This window comes from Adiantum capillus-veneris, chromosome 23 (assembly GCF_014529385.1).
Source record: "Adiantum capillus-veneris isolate H3 chromosome 23, ASM1452938v2, whole genome shotgun sequence".
NCBI lineage: Eukaryota > Viridiplantae > Streptophyta > Polypodiopsida > Polypodiales > Pteridaceae > Adiantum > Adiantum capillus-veneris.
In genome coordinates, this window is record NC_140953.1 from 99,570,008 (window position 1) to 99,584,406 (window position 14,399).

Sequence of the window (14,399 nt, forward strand, 5' to 3'; positions counted from 1 at the left end):
TGATCAATTGATCGTAACATTACAATTCCAATGTAATGCAATAAGTAATTCTATTTCTCTCACCCTATCTCTCTCTCTCCATCCCAGAGTCATGCCTGCGCCTACATGTAAAGCAAGCACTCTCAGAGATGAGAAGCCAAACACGGACGACATCTTCTGTCGAGACATGGGGGTCTCGGTTAAGTTCATGGTGGATTTGGACTTGGGCACCACTTTTTTGGGCTTCGCGTACATACATGCAGAAACAGAATGTTCACACATATATATGTTAAGGTTGTAAATGTAGCCATCGTTTTGTGTTGGCTGCACCTAAATTCAAGATCTAAGTGATCAATTGATCGTAACATTAAAATTCTCTCCCTGAGGATATATATACTAGCATGCAAACACGTAGATACATACAAATACTAGTAGACCTAAGTAGAGTCTAGTAGTGCCAAAGGTCAACTGCACCTCTTTAGTATCATCGCAGTCTCAACCGTGGTAAAACCAAAGGTACATTGCGGTAATGCATGCATGAGTGGATCAATGACCGCAATGCCACAATTAAAAGGACTATACCCAAGAGGAAGTGTCTAACCTTTTGATGCTATGCTCCCATACTTAGTGCCTACATATATGCATAAACAGATATATATGTACACATATATATGTTAAGGTTGTAAATGTAGCCATCGTTTTGTGTTGGCTGCACCTAAATTCAACATCTAAGTGATGAATTGATCGTAACATTACAATTCTTATGTAATGCAATAAGTTATTCTATTTCTCTCACTCTCTCTCTCTCTCTCTCTCTCTCTCTCTCTCTCTATCCCAGAGTCATGTCTGCGCCTCCATGTAAAGCAAGCACTCTCAGAGATGAGAAGCCAAACATGGATGACATCTTGTGCCGATGCATGGAGGTCTTAGCTAAGGTCATGGTGGCTTTGGACTTGGGCACCACCTTTTTGGGCTTCGCGTACGTCCACAAGAGCGACCCAAGGGACCACGACCAGCTTCATCCCGTTATTGCAAAACATAGATCAGCATGTTTTACAAGTGGAACCCATTGTCTTCTACCTACACCCTTCAAACTTGGGGATGGGCTGCCCTTCGCTTTCTCTCTCTCTTTCTTTCTCTACTTCTCTTTCTCTCCCTCTTTCCCTCTCTTTCTTTCTCTCCCTCTCTTTCTCTCTCTCTCTTTCTTTCTCTCCCTCTCTCTCTTTCATTCTCTCCCTCTTTCTCTCTCTTTCTTTGTCTCCCTCTCTCTCTTTCCCTACCTCTTTCCCTCTATCTCTCTCTTTCTTTCCCTCTTTCCCTCTCTTTCTCTCTCTCTCTCTCTCTCTCTCTCTCTCTCTCTCTCTCTTTCTTTCTCTCCCTCTATCTCTCTCTCTCTCTCTTTCTCTCCCTCTCTCCCTCTCTATCTACTCTCTCTCTTTCCCTATCCCTATGTCCCTCTATCTCCCTCTTTCCCTCTCTATCTACTCTCCCTCTATCTCTCTTTCTCTCCCTCTCTCTCTTTCCCTACCTCTTTCCCTCTATCTCTCTCTTTCTCTCCCTCTTTCCCCCACTCTCTCTCTCTCTCTCTCTCTCTCTCTCTCTCTCTCTCTCTCTCTCTCTCTCTCTCTCTCTCTCTCTTTCTCTCCCTCTCTATCTACTCTCTCTCTTTCCCTATCCCTATTTCTCTCTCTTTCTCTCCCTCTTTCCCTCTCTATCTACTCTCCCTCTATCTCTGTTTTTTTCTCTCCCTCTCTCCCTCTCTCTCTCTCTCTTTCCTTCTCTCCCTCTCTATCTCTCTCCCTCTTTCCCTCTCTTTCTCTCCCTCTCTATCTACTCTCCCTCTATCTCTCTCTTTCTTTCTCTCACTCTCTATCTCTCTCTTTCTTTCTCTCCCTCTCTCTCTTTCCCTACCTCTTTCCCTCTATCTCCCTCTTTCCCTCTCTCTCTCTCTCTCTCTCTCTCTCTCTCTCTATCTACTCTCCCTCTATCTCTGTCTTTCTTTCTCTCCCTCTCTATCGCTCTCTTTCTTTCTCTCCCTCTCTCCCTCTCTATCTACTCTCTCTCTCTCTCTCTCTCTCTCTCTCTCTCTTTTCCTATCCCTATTTCCCTCTATCTCTCTCTTTCTCTCCCTCTTTGCCTCTATCTATTCTCCCTCTATCTCTCTCTTTCTTTCTCTCCCTCTCTCCTTCTCTATCTCTCTCTTTGTTTCTCACCCTCCATCTCTCTCCCTCTTTCCCTCTCTCACTCTATCTCTCCCTCTCTTTATCTATCTATATCTCTATTCCTCTCTTTTTGTCCCTCTCTATCTCTCTCCATCTCTTTATCTATCTCTCTTTCTTTCTCTCTATCTCTATTCGTTTATTTCTCTCCCTCTCTATTTTTCTCTCTCTTTCCTTCTCTCCCTCTCTATCTCTCTCCCTCTTTCCCTCTCTTTCTCTATCTCTCTCTTTATTTCTCTCCCTCTCTATCTCTCTCTTTCTTTCTCTCCCTCTCTACCTCTGTCTTTCTTTCTCACCCTCTATCTCTCTCTTTCTCTCCCTCTTTGCCTCTCTTCCTCTTCCTCTCTTTATCTATCTCTCCTTCTTTCTCTCTATCTATATTCCTTTCTTTCTCTCCCTCTCTATCTACTCTCTCTCTATCTACTTTCTCTCTTTCCCTATCCCTATTTCCATCTCTTACTCTATCTCTCTCTTTCTCTATCTAACTATTCCTCTTACTCTCTTTATCTCTTTCCCTCTTTCCCTCTCTCTTTGAATCTCCCTCTCTATCTCTATCTCATTAATTCTCTCTCTCTATTTATCTCCCTCTATCCCTCTTTCTCTCTCACTCCCTTTATCTATTTCTCTCTCATTAATTCTCTCCCTCTATTTCTCTCCTTCTTTATCTATGTCTCTCTCTCTATTTAACATTTATCTCTCTTTATCTAACATTTCTCTCTCTTTATCTATTCCTCTCCCTCTCTTTAAATCTCTCTCTTTATTCATTTATCTCTTTCTTTCTCTCTCTCTCTCCGTCTATTTCATCTAACACTATCCAAACAATCATTTCAAAAACGTGCCTGACAAATCAATCATTTCCGAATGTGTGTAGCAAAGCAACCATTTCAAACAAGCCGTGTGAAACAACCGTTTCCTAATGAATGAGGTATGTTATAATGGATTCTCTAATTTCTCTATTTTTTAAATTTATTTGTGTGTGTGTGTAGTAGTAGAAAACAAAAGGGGAAGAGGGAGGATGTGCTTTTGTGTTTACCTCGTCTTTGTAGCGCGGTTAAGCTTCGAATAGGTTGAGCATCCAAAGAAGATGGCGGAATACCCTCTTGCCGAAACTTGCACGAAACCCTCTTTGACGAAACTTGAGAAGCTTGGAGAAGGAAAGAGGGGGAAGGGAGAAATGGGGGGGGGGAGGCACGTTGAGGGAGAGAGAGATGGGGAGTGGGGTAGAGGAGGAGAGGGAATCTTGTGAGAGATGGCGGAGAGCAAGAAACGTAGGGAAGGCAGGGTATACTACAAAAATGCGGCATACTCTACCTTCTTTCCTGTTTTTAGGCACCAATTATTACCGCGACTATTATCGCGATTATTACCGCGGCCAGTCATTTCATTGAATACATGCGAATCCGAGGTTGCAGAAGGGGGGATACAAACCACCCCCCCTAGCCTTAGCTATACATTATTTCATTTTTTAGCCTTTTGAGTTTTTTTATGAAGATTTTTAATTTTTTATGGATACTTTATTTTGTAGTACTTTTAAATGTTTAATAATTGAATTTTTGAAATCTTTTTTAGTTAAAAAATTATTTGAAGACTCATTGTCATTTATTCCCATTGACTTTAACTATATGTAATTTTTCTAATAGAATTAAGTGTAGTTTTTTTAATGGAATTAAGTGTTTTTTTAAGTGTTTATGACACATGAGTAAATAAACAACCTTTCGCGTGTGCAGGACATCGACTGGGATGATCCGAGTCCTCCTGGAGGCCCAGAGAGATATTGTTGGCTCAAGGAAAAACTACCTTGTCCTTGCGCCAAGTGCCAAAAGGCAATTCCTCGCTTGAGGCACATTGCTTTGGAGCACGCGGAGAACGAAGGGATTTGGCATCCTCGAAAAAGCGCTTGGAGAGATGATAGCACGACCCGTCGCTTGAGGAGGTGCCCCATTGGTTTGTGTTCGGTGGTGGTGCACCAACACGCAAGGCCGAACGGCAGAGGCAAGAGCGACTGGGCGATTTGGGTGCACCGCATGGTGATCTTACCGTTGACTCTGTGTAAGGAGCTTCTACAGCGTTTTCTTCACACTTTGAGGTAGAGGATGAATACATGCTCGACATGTGTGATGAGTTACTAGCTCATGAGCGGGACATGTGCGAAGAAGATTGTTAGGCCTACACTAAACGGGCTGCCAAAATGGAGGATAGATTGATGAGGAGTGCCCCAACACCTCTTTACGACAGTGCACGGTACTCAGTGCTCCGAGCATCGTTGGAAGTAGTCAACTTGCAAGCAAAATTCGGTTGGAGTAATGCAAGTGTCAATGCACTTCTTCTATAAGTATAGAATGTGGCTTTTATATACTCTCTCCCTCTCTCTTAATGGTATTGTCTTCTAGGAATTATACTAATACACATGTTTGTTTTAGTTTGATGGGCAAAGTGTTGCCAGTTGATCACCACAGGCCTCCAGATCATCGACGAGCTAGATCGTATGTCATTGCACTTGGAATGGAGTATGAGTGCATCCATGCATGCGTCAATGATTGCATGCTATACCGCAATGAGCATGCACATGCTACCTCATGTCCCGTGTGCGAGGAGGCATGATACAAAACAGGTGTGAGTGGGGCACACCTACCCTGCAAGGTATTAAGAAATTTTCCATTAATTCCTCACATCCAACACATGTTTAAAAGCAGGTCTACCATGGAGCTTCTCACGTGGCACGCAAACTATCGCTCAAATGATGGAATGATGCGTGTCCCTGCTGAATCACCTTCATGGAGGCACATCGAAACTCAATGGTTAGAGTTTGGGTTGGAGCCTAGACACTTGATGCTTGGGTTAGCAAGTGATGGTGTCAACCCTTCAGCACTAAGTATACTTCATGGAGCACTTGGCCTGTGGTGATCGTCAACTACAATATTCCACCATGGGAGACAACCAAGAAGGGCAATATACTTCTTTCCTTGCTTGTGCCATGGAAGTACAAAGTGTCAAATATTGACATTTACCTCGAGCCCCTCATTGAGGAGTTGGAGGAGTTATGGAGAAGCATTCTGTGGTCGATGTCTCACTTGCAAAGGGGGGGAGAGAGGCTCAAGTGAGGGGAATCCTTATGTGGACTATGGACGACTTTCCTGGGCTTGGAGAGATTTCTGGTAACCCCCTGTCCTCTATCTCTGTCTCTCTCTCTCCCTTTAGCTCCCTTTATCTCACTTTAGTTCACTCATCTCTCTAGACAAATGATATGTATGCAGGGTTGTCCACATCGGGCCACAATGCATGTCCTACTTGCGGGCAATCGTTGGTGATGGAGAGGCCAAATTCCTGTGCAAGGTAAGCTATTCAAACAACCATCGTTTCTTACCCCAAGGTCATAGCAATCACAAGGCTCCAACAAATGGGAAGGCTCCTCTAAAGCTCACAATGGCAGATTGGGCAACCATTTGGGAGGAACACCACAACAACAATCCGGCTCCGTGTCCTCCACCAAAAGGTATGTTGAGGTATTCCATATTTTTAAGGCTTCCATATTGGAAGGACTTAAAAATACACCACCTCTTGGATCCCATGCACATATTCAAGAATGTAGCCCAAAAGCTATGGGACCACATTATTGGCAAGAAGGACTCTTAGGGGGCGAGGGAGGATTTGAAGCTTTTAAAACGTCTCCCCGCCTCTGCCACTCCACGGCGTGTCCCAAATGGAAAGATTGTGCTTCCTAAAGCACCGTGGATGCTAGCAAAAGAAGAATTAGACAAGGTGAAGGGTACCATTGCCTCTATTCGCACACCAACAGGATACATGAGGTCGCTACAAGGAGCTTTCACAAAAGCGGAGAAGGGTGGAAGTGTTCAATTGTATGGGTTGAAGTCCCGCGATTGACACAAGATGCTTCAGGTATTCTTCATACTCCCTATTCTATCTATAGTTTGTGTGTATGACCACCACTCACTTTTCCTTTTCCTGATTTACATTGTAGTTCATTATGCCGGTGAATATGCGTATATGTCGGGAGAAGAAAGTCAGGGACGCTATTTTCAAATTAGGAGAGCTAGTAAGGTACACCACAAGACTCCACTTGACTACAACGTTTTTATGTACACATTAATTTCAACTATCACTTAGTGTATCTTTGTGTGTTTTCTTGCAGATTTGTGAGCTCCAACGAAATCGAAATAGATGCTATCCCTGCTGCTCAAACACTTCCAACAAAAATTGTGTGTGACATTGAGGATGCATTTCCTAGATCGGTCCTTCTTAGTCAAATTCACCTCTTGGTTCACGTGGTGGAGAAGATAGCTATATGTGGAGTAGTGCACACACGATGGATGTTCTTCTCAAAGATTTTGTGCGGCTACGGTCTCAATGAGAGGCATGTATGGCCGAAGGGTGGATTGTTCAAGAGGCATTTGTTTACATATCAGAGTATTTGGCATGAGTTGATCCTTCAATGCATTGCATGTGGTCCGACGAGGAAGATTCAAGGATGACTTCACACTTGACAAGTGGAAAGGGGAAACTATTTAACATGGATATGAATCTAGCTCGAGTGGTCGATAACTTTTGCATTCTCAATGCAAAGATTATGACCAAGTGGGTGGACTTGTGGACAGTGGCAAAGTCCAGGCGTTTGCAAGAGAGGGAAGCATGGAAACAAGCACATGGAGGAAGGAGGGAACCCCCAGTGCCTAGACACCTTGCATGTTTCCCAGATCTCATTAGTGAAGAGTGGATTCATGAGAGAATGACTGAGGCAAAAGCGCGTGGAGAAGACATCACCAACAAAGAATGGGAGTATGCACGAGGCTGCATACCAAAGGTAGAGTACTCATATACCTAAACCATATTATCTCGCTATTTGTTGAAATTATCTTTAATATGTATTTGATAAATTAATATATTTTTCTATTTTGTAGTGCTTTTCCTTTAACTCTATGTGGTTAAAGGGTCGCAATGTCCATGAGACTTTTCAAGGGTGGGGATTTGTGAGATTTCCCTGCCCTTGTAATGTTTCATGACCATGATGAGCGTAGAACCACCATGGATTGTGCCATCATGGGCAACTTTGACACAAACGGTGATGAAGCCAGGTACTACAGATCTATTGAAAGGATACTAAAGGTTAATTTTAGAACCTTTCATAGCTTCATCTTCGAGTGCAAGTGGTTTGCAAATGTGTCTAGACGACATGAGAATGGCCTCTACATGGCGGACTCTAGTGTGCATCACATAGGGAGGTATGACAATTTAGTTTTAACGCGCAATTGTGAGCAGTTGAGTGACATGTACCTTTTTTATTCTTATTTACTTGTTGTATCATTAGTTATACCAATGTTACTCACTTTGAGATTCTATTTTATAGGTCATCTGTATCCCAGCAATACACCAACCAAAACTTTGGTTGGTAATTCCCGTAACACCTCCGGGGAGAACCATTTTTTCCACTAATGAAGTGGAGACTATCTTCCACCCTCTTCCACCTCCGACTTTGGATGAGGTGGAGACAAAGGAGAGGGAGGTCGATGAATCAAGTCTGGTGGCAGCAAGTCTTAGCGAGGATGATTGTCATGATGATGAGGATGATGAGATGGAGGATGACGAACTCGAAGATGATGAAGCTGGTAATGCATCCACAAATGACAATTCCGTTTCTCTCTTTATTGATCTAGGAGCCATGGGCTTAGAATTGTATGATTCTTCATGTACAGATCTTTTGGAAGATGATTCATAAACATTTTGTAGTTATGAAGTTTTTTGATCGTGTAATCCATTCACCTCTCTCTCCCTCCTCTTTCTCTCTTTAGATTTGAGAATATGATCAATTATGTTAATTAATTGACAATGATTATTTTAGTTGTAAACAAGGGTAATCTTAGGCTGGATTCAGACGAGGCTAGAGGAAGAAAGACTTTTTGCAGGTCTACCATCGCCTCGTCTAATGGTGTTGGAGGAAGAAGAGAGAAAAACAGAGAGATGTGGAGGGAGGCCAGCAGCTCTTCCGAGAGGGGGGGGGGGGGGGGGGTGTCGAAAGAAAAATGGCGGGCCCGGAGGAAGGTGATATTTACTGTAGCAAATATGCTTTTTCCATGCAACTTAAACGCCCCTATGGAAAGCATTTCCGCCGTAGCGTCTGGACCGGGCCTTATATCCCCTGCCACCTTCTCCCCCCCATTTCTGTTTCTCTCTCTCTCTTTCTTTCTCTTCATTTTTATAATTGAAAATTATATACAATACTCTTCAATTTTTATTGAGAGGAGGGAAACACCAAAATTTGAGAGGGGGGGGGGGGGGGGGGGGGGGGGAAGGGGGGATTTAATCCAGAATTTGAAAGTTTAGGCGCTAAATTTGGGAAGCGAATATAACGACGATAATGGATGCGGTAATGACCGCGGTAATAATAACGGTAACAATAACAGATACAGTCGTGGTAATACTTTAAACACAAAAAAGAAACCCCCACCCTCCTCTCTCTTGTTTCTCTCATTGAATTTACACCTTCTCTCTACAAAACGCAGTAAAACAGTGTGGTAAACACTTGGAGATTTTCATAGTGCTATATCTTTCTGTTGTAGGGATAAGGAGTGCATTGCTCATCTTTTTTTTTCCAATTGCTCATTTAGAAGCCCGACCTCATAAACTTTCTGGCTTTGAATGGACTTGTGCCTAGCAATCATGATCTTTTTGTCATATTTCTCCTGGGCTAGAGCCTCCTTCAGATCTTTTAGCTCTTGGAAAACTAAGGCTAGTTTTTATATGGTATAAGAAATTTTGGGGTGTCTTGTATTTCTAGGAGTTGAGAGAGTTTTGTTTTTACCACCCCATAAGATTCCCCAAGCTTTACATTGTTCCGTCGTTCTTTTTCAAGCTTGTCCTCTAGCATTTTTTTCTCAACCTGTAGATTTGTGTTCGCTTCATTGAAGGCTTGAGCTTCTTGGTAGTAATGAGCAGCATTTTCTTGCTCTAATTGCAATTCTTTCTGGAGCTCAATTTGTACTCTTTGTAATTTTTGAATTGTGTTTTGTAGATGGAGGCTCACCCCAATTGCTCTTGCTGCTTTTGCTTTAGTGTCTTCCAACTCCATTCCCCCTAGGTTATTGAGCACTCTTTGACATTGGAACTTAAGTCTAATTTGCTCCAAATTCTCATCAATGTCAAAGTAGTTGACTATCTGCTTGCCTTCTTCTATGATTGCTTGGGAGCGAGGAGACATATACCTTTTATCTGTAGCCTATGATAGTCGAGAGGGACAAGCTTCCTCTTTGCATATTTTCATTGGTGCAGCTAAAGTGTGTCAACCGTAGAAGAGGGCACAAGCAGTGATATGTATGTATGAGCACATGTATGGTACAGGGATTGAGTAGTTACCTCGGGGGGTTCACTATGTGTAAAACTACCATATTACGTGCGTTCAAGACATGTTTGTAAAACCCCTTATTTGTAAATTTTGTTAGGAATATTAATGTACCGTTTTCTTTTAAAATCTGTAAGTTTTTTTAAAATTTGAAAAAATAATGTCCTTTTGTATATATATTTTTGTAAGTTTCAAGAACTTTAAATACCCTTCTGTTGAACTCAGGTGATACGTTACATTTTTCTTAGGTGACCTCCCGGGGGTAGTTACAAGAGTCATGGGCATACATATAGCAACAAATGTGTATGGATGATGTGGTATATACGCCAAAGATGAGGACTGGTAAAAAAGCACGCGGGCACGACTGCTTAAGGAAAGGAAGAGAAAACCCTATGGATACACACACAATTCTAGTAAACCCTATGGATACACACACACATATATATTAATGAGTTCTTTTTTATTTCACAGTCTCACATGGCTTGACTTTTCTTACATTCTATAGCTTAATTCTAGTCAATATTACAGAAAGTCTTTTTTATTAAGCGGTAGTCGCCTGAATTTCCTCCCCACAAAGAAGCAAACCAAAAATACTAGCCTAAATTTAAAATTTGCAAGATTTTTGAGCTTTTTTCTCACATATTTCACTAGTTTTTCTTCCCTTTACCATGGTTTGCAACTAGCTAGTCTCCATTTTCAACCGGCTCAAGGCTAAGCTGAGGCAATCCTTTCTTGGACACTGATTCTACTTAAACTCAACCTAATGATTTTATCATGTTCTAATTGTTTTAGAAAGCCACCGTGATTATTTCACTTGTTTTTTTTAGACATGGATGCCCAAGGGGGCCATCCAAGGCTTTCCTATGGAGCAAGCAGAGGACATGTCACCTCAACTCGACCCTCCAACTTGACTCAAGTTCCTACCGGCTTTCAAGATAGGACAATAGCCATCAATCACACAGTCCATGCAAGGCCTAGTGCTAGTGGAGAGTCATGAGTCATGCTCTTGCGACCTCAAATATTTTTAAGCATTCTTCTATATAAAAAATGGAGCTTACATGGGAAAGGATGGGACTTTGCGGCTCACGGTGAATGTCGGCCACCACTATTTTCTTGCCCAAGGGTGCTTTCTCACACAAGGAAATTGAGGGGCAAGATGACCCAAAGCATGTATGATTGATATCTACAACATATTTGGTGGTGGTGAATAAAGTTTAGTATCAAAACTAGCTATTCAACATCAAAATTTGTTTGTACAAGGGCTCAAGCCTGGGCAAAGTGTGCCTTCTTCGAGAATTTGACATGCTCAAACCAACATTGTATTCTCAAAAGATCTAAGAATATAAGTATCAAATTAGAGTTTGAAATTTTGCATTTAATTATATTTTATAGTTTGAACGGGCATGTATGCCTGACAATGGCGGTAGTGCACAAAATTCGGCTACAACGGCAGAGCTTATTTTGGATTATGACGACATGCAAAGGCTAGGACGTCGAACACGGTTTCAAAATTTTAAGGAAAAGATCTTGATCTAAAGCAGAAAGGCAACAATGGGTAAGTTATTGAGTTACAATAAATCATGTATAGACAAAGTCTATGGCTTGTACACAGTAAAGGTATTTGGCATGGCCAATACCATTATTGCAATTGAAGAAGCCGACATGCATATTTTTCTTCTAGTTCAAAGTTTTCTATTTGCTAGGGTATGGATCCTAGGAAAGTGTACTAAGCCCAATGCAGTAAAAAACAGTCATGATCAACCCATTGTTGGCAAGACACATCCAACGGGGTTATAAGGGTAAATGCAAGCAATATTGGGCAACTCAGATACGCTCTGTGTGTGCAATTACTATATTTATTTCTATGCTTATAGTACGGTATCCTACTCAACAAGGTCAACAATCGGCAGGGTTATTTTCTTTTAACTCGATCTAGTATGAAAATGCCATAAAAATTTGTTGAAATGCAAAGTTACATGCTAAATCCAACACAAGAAAATCACATCAAGAGGTGCTACAATTTTGGTATCAAGGGTGGAAATTCAAGCAAGTCGATAGGAAAGATATAATTTATAATTCTAAACCAATCTTGGAGAAGTTTTTACCATGCCAACTTGACAAGAAAAAGTTATTTTAGTCAAGCGAATCATAGAAGTTAAATGAAGTTTGATAGGTACCTTTGTTGAGCTATTTACTACCACCATATTGGGTAATCAATGATTCTCAATGAGATGCACAACTTCACAAGGCCAACTCTCTCTAAAAGCTCAGTAAGGTTGATTTCTTTTGCTTTGACATTTGTGTGTCAATAGGAGCACCTATTAGCTATGAGCAATTAGAACCCATTGCATCTCATCTTTTTGATGGACTTCTATGAAGCAAGGCTTTACTTCAAATAAAATTGCATAGAAGTTTCCAATGTTTGGAATATTCTTTTAGCATACAAACTTGGTAAACCTTTGCAGCATGTTCACGTGATTTTTCATTGGAGGGTGGTATGAATCACACCACTAGGAAATGTAAGGTACATCTAAAAAATCTAAATTTATAAGCCTACATGGCTATGGGCTAGATTTCGATGAAGGCTACTCGCCTAAGACGGGTGCACAAGATAGACCATTCCAAGTCTTTCTTGATTTTAAATTTCTATTTGAAAACGATATCCCTATTGTGCAAAGCAAAGCTCTTTGACAAACTTAACGAGGATCAAGGCTTCCATGTCATACCAAAGTACTATGTATTGACTTAGGATCAAGGAAATGGCACACATGTTTGAAAAATTAGCAATATTAGGATATAAGCTCATAGTTATGTTTGGAAATGACAAACTATGATGTATCCATACAAGTAAAAATCATGCAAGGCACGTATGACATCGATTCAAACTGCTGAGACCATCATTAAATCCAAGGGCTTGTCACTTTACTTTTTTGATATATGCATGTATGGAATTTCAGTAGGGTGGGATTAATTCCACCCCATCATTGTTTATGTTTTCACTCTTACATTAGCTACTCTATTCTAGAAGAATTGAGGCTAGTATATTAGCTTGTGATAGTTGTATATCTATACAATGATGGGCACTTTACATCATTTTCTATATGCACAAGGTGCAACCAATATAGATGAATGTTTTTGTGGTAGCAAATAGGAATGGCATAGCTATTAACAAATTAATTCATGAGACAATATGACTAGAGTAAGAGCGCCTCAAATTAGGTGATGTCTTGTTTGCACACCCAAGAAGATCTATAAGACTACCTTATTTGGGTTGTTGAGACTCTTTCTCTTTTTTTCATAGAGAGATATAATTATTTCAAGATCTAATTGTTAATAACATTCCAACAAGAGGGAATCTGTTGTTTAATTTATAGCACTCAAATGTTGTGCGTGAAGGAATAGTATTTGTAGGGTTACGATCGCGGACTAAAGCTAAATCACTCAATGGTCATTGGTTGGACTCTTCACAATTGTACTTTCAAGGAAACATCCTCAATCCACCAAGGGGTAGTGGATAGGTTCAACTTCACAGGATGATTACAAACACTTTTGGACACGATAGCAAGGAAATGGAAGTGTTGGTGGTATAATCTAGCCGGCTCTTCTTTTGTTTGTGAATAAGGTCTGTGAAGGTGGCCGCAAGGTTTCTTTTGTGAAAGTTCCGGCCGTCTTCCTATCCCTTGCTCTCATTTTCATTCCTTTTGTGGGCAGTCTGAGTACTTCTGCCACTATTTCCTTGGTGATCACCACTTCAACTTTATTCCCTTGTGGGTCAAAAATCTGTGCAGTTCCATCTTCTTTGATCATGGACAAAAGCTCCTAAGCTTTTTGGAAGTCCACTCCACACGGCTCTTGTTCATAAAAATCTATGAGTCCTAGCCATTGGTTGGCTTCTTTGTTTTCGGGCTTTGTAGTGACATCATACACTTCTTTTAGTAGGAGTTTCAACTCTACCTGATGTCCCTCCTTGTTCTTGAATCTGCCAGTGAACACTGTGGTGTGATGCTCTTCAAGTTGTTCTTTTGAAAGATAGATTGCCTTGGCGGTTTTGGCTAAATCGGGGTCCAGTTGGTATGCTGGTAGTTTTTGCAACTTTTCTTTCTTGTTGAGCTTCTTCTTAGCCCTCTCTGCTTCTTGCATGGCTCTTGTTCAATGAATAGAGTGTCAAAAGTTAGCAGATTTGATGGATTTTTCTTTGGAATGTTCTTTAGTCTGAAATGTGAACAAGCATAGATGCATACAAGTAACAAAATTGTAAAGTCCAAACAACAATTTGCAACCAAAGTAAATAGTCAAATAAATAATCGTGATTATTTACACCAGTCACAAGTTTCTTGCAAAACTTAAACATTTTGACATAAACACATTCTATACGCCTAAAACAAGTCCAAATTGAATTTGGTCAAGTTTGGTTTTGTCGGCATCACTTTGTGCTTTGTCGACTCTGAAATCACCAATTCTATGACTACACTGCCTATTGAGTTGGTTTGTCACTTGTGAGGCTTTGGACTTGTCCTCAACATAGTCGTGAAGCAACTCATCCAATCCTGGCTCATTTGGAGTTAGTTTGACCTCATATGTCGAATTTGACGCTTTGTAGCCTTCGAGCCTTTTTTTGCTTTTCGAGGGCTTTGCTTGATTGATTTCACAAAATCAATCATATACATTGTATATAAACCTTACAGACAAGCTGTCTATGGAGTCAAAACCAAATTCTGGCATCTGCGAAAAACCTGGCTTTTCTACTGTGGACCCCCTCCACCCCTGTCGAATGGTCAACTGATAATAAAGAAAGGTTCTATTATGTTAAGGCATTCTACAGTTCAAATCTCATCTAATTTGGTCGAGCT